The sequence below is a fragment of the Zea mays genome, chromosome 10 (assembly GCF_902167145.1).
Source record: "Zea mays cultivar B73 chromosome 10, Zm-B73-REFERENCE-NAM-5.0, whole genome shotgun sequence".
NCBI lineage: Eukaryota > Viridiplantae > Streptophyta > Magnoliopsida > Poales > Poaceae > Zea > Zea mays.
The window spans coordinates 83,224,864-83,234,174 of record NC_050105.1 but is presented as its reverse complement, the minus strand read 5'-3'; positions in this window follow the sequence as shown (position 1 = coordinate 83,234,174).

Below are 9,311 nucleotides of genomic sequence, written 5' to 3'. Positions count from 1 at the left end.
GGCATTTTAGAAGTAATGCCGAGCGATAGAACACAGGATCAGCGTTTTAGAGGTAACGCTGAGTGATTTGAAGGTCGGCGTCGGCATTTTAGAAGTAATGCCGAGTGATTGAATACGAGGTCAGCGTCTTAGAGGCGACGCTGAGTAATAGCCAGCCGCGCGAGTTATTTTGAGGATAATATCCGAGTGATGAAATGGCACGTCGGCTTTTTCGGAAATAACTGCCAGATGTCCACGTGGCATGCTGAGGTTTCGGAAATAACCGCCGGGTGATGACTGGGCACTTTTTGAAGCGGTATCTGGCTCAAGAATATCCCATAAGAGTTGCGCTTTTAGCCGCCTTTGCTTTCCGTGCCCTAGTTCTTGCATTTCCGCATCTGAATCTTCTCTGCCACTCGCCTCCTACTCTGCTCGCCAGTGAGAAGCAAGATGGCGCCTAAGAGGAAAACTGCGAACTCGTCTGCTGCGGTGATCCCCGCAATCGACCCCAACAGTCAGTTACCCTTCGCAGGTAACCACATGTCTGTTATTTCCGAAGCTGAGCTTCTCCGCCTCGTCTCCATCGGGGTTCTTCCTCCGCGGGAACTCTGTTCTTGGCGGATTTGCCACGGGACTACTGTCCCAACCGAAGATACCCACGAGTCAGTAGTTTACGCTCCTTTTCTTCTCCGCGGCCTCGGCCTTCCCATCTCTCCTTTTTTCCGTGGCCTTCTTGACTTTTATCATATCAACCTGACTCATTTGAACCCTAATTCCATTCTCCAAATCTCCATTTTCGTTCACCTATGTGAAGCCTATCTCGGGGTGCTGCCGCACTTCGGTTTATGGAAGTATCTGTACCATTGTCGCCCTGGGATGGCCGGGGGACAACACCAGCTGGTCGGAGGTGCCAGTTTGGAGATGCGCCGTGGGCGGAAGACCGAGTATCTTGAGATTCCCCTCAAAGATAGCATTAAGGGGTGGCGTCTAGAGTGGTTTATAGTTGATAATTATGGAAATTCTCTCCCCTCCCGGTCGGGAAGACAGCCGGACGTTCGCACTCCGAGTTGGACTGAGTCTCCCACAGATCAGGAAGTGGCCGAGGCAGGCGTGTTGCTTACTGAAGTCGGATTACTGAAAGAGAGAGGTTTGACTGCCGAAGCTGTAGTCACTGATTTTGTTTTCAAAAACATTCAGCCACTGAAAGACAGGGCCTATCCGGCATATCTGTATCGAGGGCTGGCCGACTCAACTCGGGTTACCAATAGGAAAATTCCTTCTGTTGACTTGGTAAGCCGACTTGAAATGATCCTCAGGGGTAAAGTTTCAAATGTTGGTGCTCCAGTGGCATACTCGGCTTGGAACCTACCTCCTCCCAAAGCTTTCACCCTTTTTATGTCCAATCCGCCCGTGACTGATAGCAATTTGGGTCTTAGAGTGCGACCCTCTGCTGAAGAAGTCTGTACTTTGGTTGCTTCGCTCGGGGATATTCCTGATGATGAACGGCAGGTTTATTTTGAAGTGCCCCTGAACCCTAGTGATGCGGACATAAATGACATGCTTGATCTGTTAGCTGAGGATTCATCTGATGCTGCTCTTGATGGTACATTGGCAGTAGTGCCCCTTCTAGAGGTTGATACAACTTTGGATGTCCCGAAACCTGTCAGTACTCGCCCGAGGCGTCCTAGCCGAACCAGTCAGCCCGAGCCTTCTGCTGATGAGCAAAAGAAGAAGAGAAGACGCCTCCGACGAGTATCCAGTTTTGATGAGGACGCCAGTACCTTAGCTCCTGCTACTGAAGAAATGCCTGCAACTGGCCTTGCTGACATTGATCTCAATGGGTGTGCTCCACCTGCTGCTGACCTCAATGAGGATGCTGCTTGCGTTGTTACTGTGGAAGATGAGGAGGAAGAAAATGAAGCTCCATTAACTCGGAAAAACAGTCGGCAGTTCATCGCCAGCGGTGGAAGTAGTGGAGTTCCTTCTCCTGCATTGTCTGCCCTTATGGGTCTGCAGGAACTGTCTCTGGCCAACTTTGATCAAACTCTAGAGGATATGGTCCCGGAGAACTTGTTGTCAGAGCCTGTGGATGATAATGCAACAGAGGCTTGTGTTGCCGTGCCCGATGCTGGGTTGAGGTCATCCCGTGCCTCGTCGACCTTAGAGCACGATCTCGAGGGTCGGGATGCTGACTTGGATCGTTCTGGCCCCATGGAAGTAGCTGAAGGCCCATCAACCTTAGAGGTGGTTACGGCAGAGAGCTTGGACCCCTTGACTAGTGCTGACACGTGCCCAGCCCCCGAGGATGTCGCCGGGGAAGACTTAGCTCGGGTGAAGAGTATAAGCCACTGCCTAGCCCCCGAGGGTGTTGCCGGGGATGATCCGGCTCAAGTGGGCAGTGCCAACTGCGACCCAGCCCCCGAGGGTGTGCAAGCAAGGTCTCCTTCCTGCACTTCCATGGATGTTCATGCGGGTTCACCTCCACACTCTGGCGGTATGGTGGTGGCCCAAACTCTGGATCAGGGAGTCGCTTTAGAGGGCAGCGTCCCCGCTGGTCTGGCGTTTGGCTCTATTGAAGGCACTGAGCTCGTTTCTACTGGTCTGTTGCAAGCTGTTCCGGGTGGTGGTCTGGCATCTGATTATCAGCTGATTTCTCCTGACTTGGGGATCCCTTCGCTCTTTTCCAATCTCCAGGTACTGTGCTGTACTTTTAGCTTGATCTTTACGTTGCGTGAATTTATGTCATTATGTTCATCCGTTCTTCTCATCAGGCTTTGGTGGATGGGATGGTCAGCCAGCTGAGATCGCAGGGTGCTTCCATCCCAGAAGTGGCTTCATCTCTTGAGCGTTGGAACCCGGTGTCACTTCATCGTCGTGTATCCGAGTTGGAGGCAACTAATGCTGGTTAGTGCCCTTCTTCTTCTTCCTTGCTTTTATTTGTGGACTGTTTTACCTTCTGACCTCATTTCGTTTGATTACTTCTTGATAGGAATGACTCGGCAGATTGCAGTTCTTGAGGAAAAACATTCCCGAGATCAAGCTGAAATGGCTCAACGGTGTGCTGACTTCGAGGAGAAGTATTCTCAGAGCCAGACTGAACTGAATCAGGTCTCCGCTGCTTTGGATGACGCCAACGCTCTGAGTTCTTCTCTTCACGCTCGGCTTGACTCTGAAAAGGTAACTTACCAAACCGTGCCTCGCCTTGCTATGCTTCTTATTACTTGCTCGGATTCTGAAGGAGTTGATTTTTGTTTGTAGGAAGAAAAACGTATCCTTGCTGCTTCTCGCGACAATCTGGACATATTGTATCGAGACTCTAGCAACTTGCTAACCATCTTGGAGAGGAGCCACCGTTTTACGATGGAAGAACTGGACAATCAGCGTCGCAGGCTGCAAGAATCTGCAGACGAAGTGACCCGCCTCAAGCAATTGATATCAGCGAAGGATGCCACCATCAAGGGACTCCGAGCTTCTAAGAAATCCATTGCTCAGGAGTTAGAGACTGCTCAGCTGGCCGCTAAAGTTGCTGAGGAGACTGCTGCTACTCTCAAAGCCCAGCGCGATAAAGACATGGACAAGGCTATTCGGGCGGGACGAATCTTGATGAGGAGACCCGGAGTGGTAGTTCCTGAAGACATAAAGGCCGACGTGCAGGCTGCCCCCGATTCCTCGAATCGCCCTTCTTCGTCGATCGTTCCTGAGAAAGATATTGGAAAATAGAGAAACATTTTGCGTGCCATGAGCGCGCGGTTAGCATGATCAAGTACTCATTAGAGGACATCAGCTTATCGTTCGAATGTCATGATTACTCTCTTATTGTATCAGAATTTATTAGTTCGCAAGTTTGTGGTAACGCTGCACGATGATTATGAAGTTTGTTTGTGGGATATGGAAGTCATCCCCTGAATTGCATGAGCGCGAGTATGCTGTACCGACTTAAGCCATCAATGACTTTAGCCGATAACTCTGTTTGTAGGGCATAGTGGTCACCCCGAATTAAGTTAGCGTGAGCATGTTGCACCGCCTTAAGTCATTGCCGACTTAAGTCGATTGCTCCATTTGTAGGGCATAGTGGTCACCCCGAATTAAGTAAGCGTGAGCATGTTGCACCGCCTTAAGTCGTTGCCGACTTAAGCCGATTGCTCCGTTAGTAGGGCATAGTGGTCACCCCGAATTAAGTAAGCGTGAGCATGTTGCACCGCCTTAAGTCGTTGTCGACTTAAGTCGATTGCTCCGTTAGTAGGGCATAGTGGTCACCCCGAATTAAGTAAGCGTGAGCATGTTGCACCGCCTTAAGTCGTTGCCGACTTAAGTCGATTGCTCCGTTAGTAGGGCATAGTGGTCACCCCGAGTTAAGTAAGAATGCAAGTCAACCGTGAACGAGCCGAGTATCTTTGAAATCTCTCTTTATTGATGACGTATTTCCATTTTACAGAATACATGGTCGCCCCAGCTGTTTTGAAATACAGCTAGGGGTAAAACTTTCTGAGGTGCTCTATGTTCCAGGAGTTCCCAACTTCTGTGCCATCCATCTGAGTGAGGCGATACGATCCGGGCCGAGTGACCTCTGCTACTATGAAAGGCCCTTCCCATAAGGGTGATAACTTGTGCCGTCCCTCCCCCGTTAGAATTCGGCAGAGGACGAGGTCTCCTATCGAAAAGAAACGTTGCCGCACAGCCTTGTCGTGATAGCGCCTTAGAGTCTGCTGGTACCGTGCTGATTGGATTACTGCATTCAATCGTTCTTCCTCAAGTACGTCAATATCCTCCAGCCTGGTGGCCTCGGCTTCTGCTATGCTTTCGAAGATCAATCTTGGCGCCCCAAACTTGAGATCAGCAGGTAGCACTGCCTCCGACCCATAGACCATGAAGAAAGGAGTGTTTCCATGCAGGGCTCGGCTAGGTTGGGTTCTCAGGCTCCAAACAACATAAGGCAGTTCTCTTATCCATTTTCCTGCGAATTTTTCATTCTTATCGAAGACCCTTTTCCTGAGTGCCTCCAATATCATTCCGTTGGCTCGCTCAACCTGCCCGTTGGCTCTTGGATGTGCTACAGATGCATACTTGATCTGAATGCTCTTTTGTTCGCAGAAGTCAAAGAATTCTGAACTGGTGAAGTTGGATCCCAAGTCAGTGATGATACTGTTTGGTATCCCGAATCTGAATATTATGCTTTGTATGAATTCCACGGCTTTAGCAGAGGTTAAAGAAGCAATGGGCTGGAACTCTATCCATTTAGTGAATTTGTCAATCGCCACTAATACATGGGTATATCCTCCTTGAGCTTTCTTGAAAGGTCCAATCATATCCAGTCCCCAGCATGCGAAAGGCCAAGTTACTGGTATGGTCTGTAGCTGCTGTGCTGGCATGTGCTGTTGCTTTGACAGGTATTGGCAAGCTTCGCATCTCTGAACTAACTCGGCTGCATCGTTCTTCGCCGTCGGCCAATAGAATCCTGACCTGAAAACCTTCCCAACTAGTGTTCTGGATGCTGCATGTACTCCACACTGCCCTGCATGGACTTCCTCCAGAAGTTGCTTCCCGGTGGACGGGAGAACACACTTCATGAGGACGCCTGACGCGCCCCTCCTGTATAATACCTCCCCAATGAGTGTATAGTGAGCTGATTGTCTGGCAATGCGCTCTGCCGAGTTCTTGTCATCTGGTTCTTCTTCATTCTTTATATACTTAATAATCGGCCGTCTCCAGTCATCAGAGTCTGACTCGGGTTGATCTATGACGTTGCACTCTTCTGTTTGATCCATCGAGATACTTGGCTGGAGAATTTCTTGCACGAAGACCCCGGGCGGGACCTGAGTCCGACCGGATCCGAGCTTGGACAGTACATCGGCCGCCGTGTTCCGATCTCTTTCTATATGATGAAACTCCAGACCCTCGAATTTATCTTCCAGCTTTCGGACGGCGGCGCAGTATTTTCCCATTGAATCACTTGAACAATCTCATTCCTTGTTTATCTGGCTGATGACTACCAGAGAGTCTCCATATACCATCAATCTCTTGACGCCCAGTGATATGGCGATGTTTAATCCGTGTATCAAAGCTTCATACTCGGCTGCGTTGTTAGAGGCCGGGAATAGCAACTGGAGAGCATACTTGAGGTGTTCGCCTCCAGGTGCAGTGAAGAGAATCCCTGCTCCTGCTCCCTGCAGCTTCAGCGAGCCATCAAAATACATTCGCCATACTTCTACCGTTTCTGGATTGTCTGGAACTTGCTGTTCTGTCCACTCTGATACGAAATCAACCAGTGCTTGAGTTTTGATAGCAGTGCGAGGTCGGAACTCGATATCGTGGGATCCCAACTCGCAAGCCCACTTGGCTATTCGGCCAATGGCTTCCTTGTTGTGAAGAATGTCCCCTATTGGAAAACCAGTAACTACTATGACTTTGTGGTCGTCAAAGTAGTGACGCAGCTTGCGGGCAGTTAGAAGTACTGCATATAATAGCTTCTGAACCTGAGGATACTTTTTCTTCGAGGGGCCTAGAACTTCACTGATGAAGTAAACAGGATGTTGTACCGGATAAGCATGCCCTTCTTCTACTCGCTCGACTACCAACGCGGTGCTTACCACGTGAGTCGTGCAAGAGATATACAACAACAAATCTTCAGCCGGTTGAGTCGGCTAGCTCGCCGGGGTGGTTTCAATACTGGTGGTGTTGTCAAGAATTTCTTCAGTGCGTCTAGAGCTTCTTGTGCTTCTGAAGTCCACTGAAACTTATCCACCTTCTTGAGTAGTTTGTAAAATGGCAAACCTTTTTCTCCCAGCCTAGATATAAATCTGCTCAGAGCTGCCATACATCCAGTGAGTCGCTGAACCTTCTTTTGTGACCGAGGAGCTTCCATCTTCATGATAGCTTCAATCTTATCTGGATTAGCCTCAATTCCCCGGTGGCTGACGATAAATCCGAGCAACTTTCCTGCTGGTACCCCGAAAACACATTTTTTAGGATTGAGCTTCCATCTATATCTTCTCAGGCTATTGAAAACCAATTGTAAATCTTCGATGAAGTTTTCCGAATTCTCTGTTTTGATCACCACGTCATCTACGTAAGCCTCCACACGCTTGCCCCAGTGATCGGCTAAGCATGTTTGAATGGCTCTCTGATAAGTCGCTCCAGCGTTTTTGAGGCCGAACGGCATGGAGGTATAACAGAAAGCACCAAACGGAGTGATGAACGCCGTTTTTTCCTCGTCTTCTTTTGCCAAACTAATCTGATGATACCCGGAATAGCAATCCAAGAAAGACAGCACAGAACATCCAGCGGTGGAATCCACCACTTGATCTATCCTCGGGAGCCCGAAGGGGTCCTTCGGACAGTGTTTGTTGAGATCAGTATAGTCGACGCACATGCGCCAATCCACTTTATTCTTTTTGAGTACAAGAACAGGGTTGGCTAACCACTCGGGGTGTAATACTTCTCTAATAAATCCAGTCGCGACCAAGCGAGCTAACTCGGCACGAATGGCCTCTCTCTTGTCGGGCGTGAAACGACGTAGCTTTTGCCGGATCGGCCTCGCCTGAGGATAGACCTTCAATTTGTGCTCGGCCAGTTCTCTTGGGACTCCCGGCATATCCGCAGGTTGCCATGCGAATACGTCTCGGTTATCTTGCAGGAACTGGACGAGCGCGCTTTCCTATTTGTCATTCAAACTGGAGCTGATGATGGCCGTCTTGCGCTCATCAGTGAACCCCAGGTTGATCCGCTTGGTTTCTTCAGTCGGCCGCATAGAGGTCACGACCTGAGCTTCGTTTGCCGGTACGGCGTGGTCTTCCTCAGGCTTAGAGTTCGCCGGCGTAGAAGGAACCGTTGACGGCTTGGTGGTGAGGGCTGCTTGGATGGCCACTCGGAAACATTCTGCGGCGCCTTGGAAGTCGGCGCGCACAGTTATGATTCCTTGCGGTCCTGGCATCTTCAGTATCATGTATGTATAGTGCGGAATGGCCATGAATTTGGCCAGTCCCGGCCTCCCGATGATGGCGTTGTACCCGCAGTCGAAGTTCGCCACCTCGAACCTCAGGAACTCGGTTCTGTAGTTCTCCGGAGTCCCGAAGGTGACCGGCATGTAGATGTGGCCCAGCGGGTATTCCCCTTCCGTCGGCACGATGCCAAAGAAAGGAGTGTCCGACTCGTGGAGCTCTTTGAGGTGAACTCCCAAGCCTTGGAGCGTACGGGGGAAGGTGACGTTGATGCTGCTCCCCCCGTCCACTAGCACCTTCTTTACCCGGCTCTCTCGGATCACCGGATCGACGAGGAGCGGATATTTGCCTGGATGGTCGAAGTTGAGCCATTGATCCTCCCGAGTGAAAGTGATTGGGTGCTCCGACCACCGGTATGGGGCGGGAGGACCGGTGGTCGCCACCAGTATCTGGCGGTCGTTGAGCTTTTGTTGTCTTTTGTTCTCCTGCGACCCATGTCCACCGAAGATGACGTTGACCTCCCTGTCAACGCGTGGGAAAGCTCCTCCTCCCCCCTCCTCCTGCTGATGGGGCTGTCGTGGTTCATCAGGTCCTCCCCTCGGCGGAGGAGGCGGTAGAGGTTGGAAGGGTCGGCCGTGCCCGACGGAGTGCTTGAAGTCCCGGCAGTTACGGAGAGTATGGCGCATGTCCTTGTGGTACGGGCACTGGGCGTCGAGGATGTCGTCCAGCGTGCGCTCGCCTCCACGAGGCCCTCCTCGGGCGTGAGAGGCGGGTGGTCCGGCGGCGTGTACTTCTTCACGAGGCCTCTTCTCCCAGCGTTTGTCGGGTGGCTGGTTCGCGTCGCGTCGTGGTGCTGCCGGTGCAGGCTTTGCTCCTCCGATGAGATCCTGGGCCCGCTCGTCGGCGGTGATGTAGAGGTCGGCTTCCCGGAACAGCTCCTCGGAGGTAGTCGGCGCCTTTTGTAGTATGGCTCGGACGAAAGCCGAGTCATTGGATCCTCTGTAGAAGTCCTCGATCACGGCCGCCTCCGTGACCTCGGGGATGCGGTTTCTCATGGTCTGGAACCTTTTGAGGTATGACCGGAGAGTCTCATCCCCCCGGCGCTTGATGGATTTGAGGTCCCATGGTTGCGCTGGTTTGTCGGAGAGAGACTGGAAGTTGGCGGTGAAACGTCGACTGAAGTCTCCCCAGTCGTCGATGCAGTGTCGGGGTAGATGTCGTAGCCACTGCAGCGCATCTTGCCCAAGGACGATGGGCAGATACGCGGTCATGACGTCTTCGGATGCTCCGGCAGCCCGAGCAGCGGTGGTGTAGACGGCTAACCAACCCCCTGGATCCTGCTTAGGTTCATATTTGTCGACATTGGATACCTTGAAGTTGGGAGGCCATTGGATG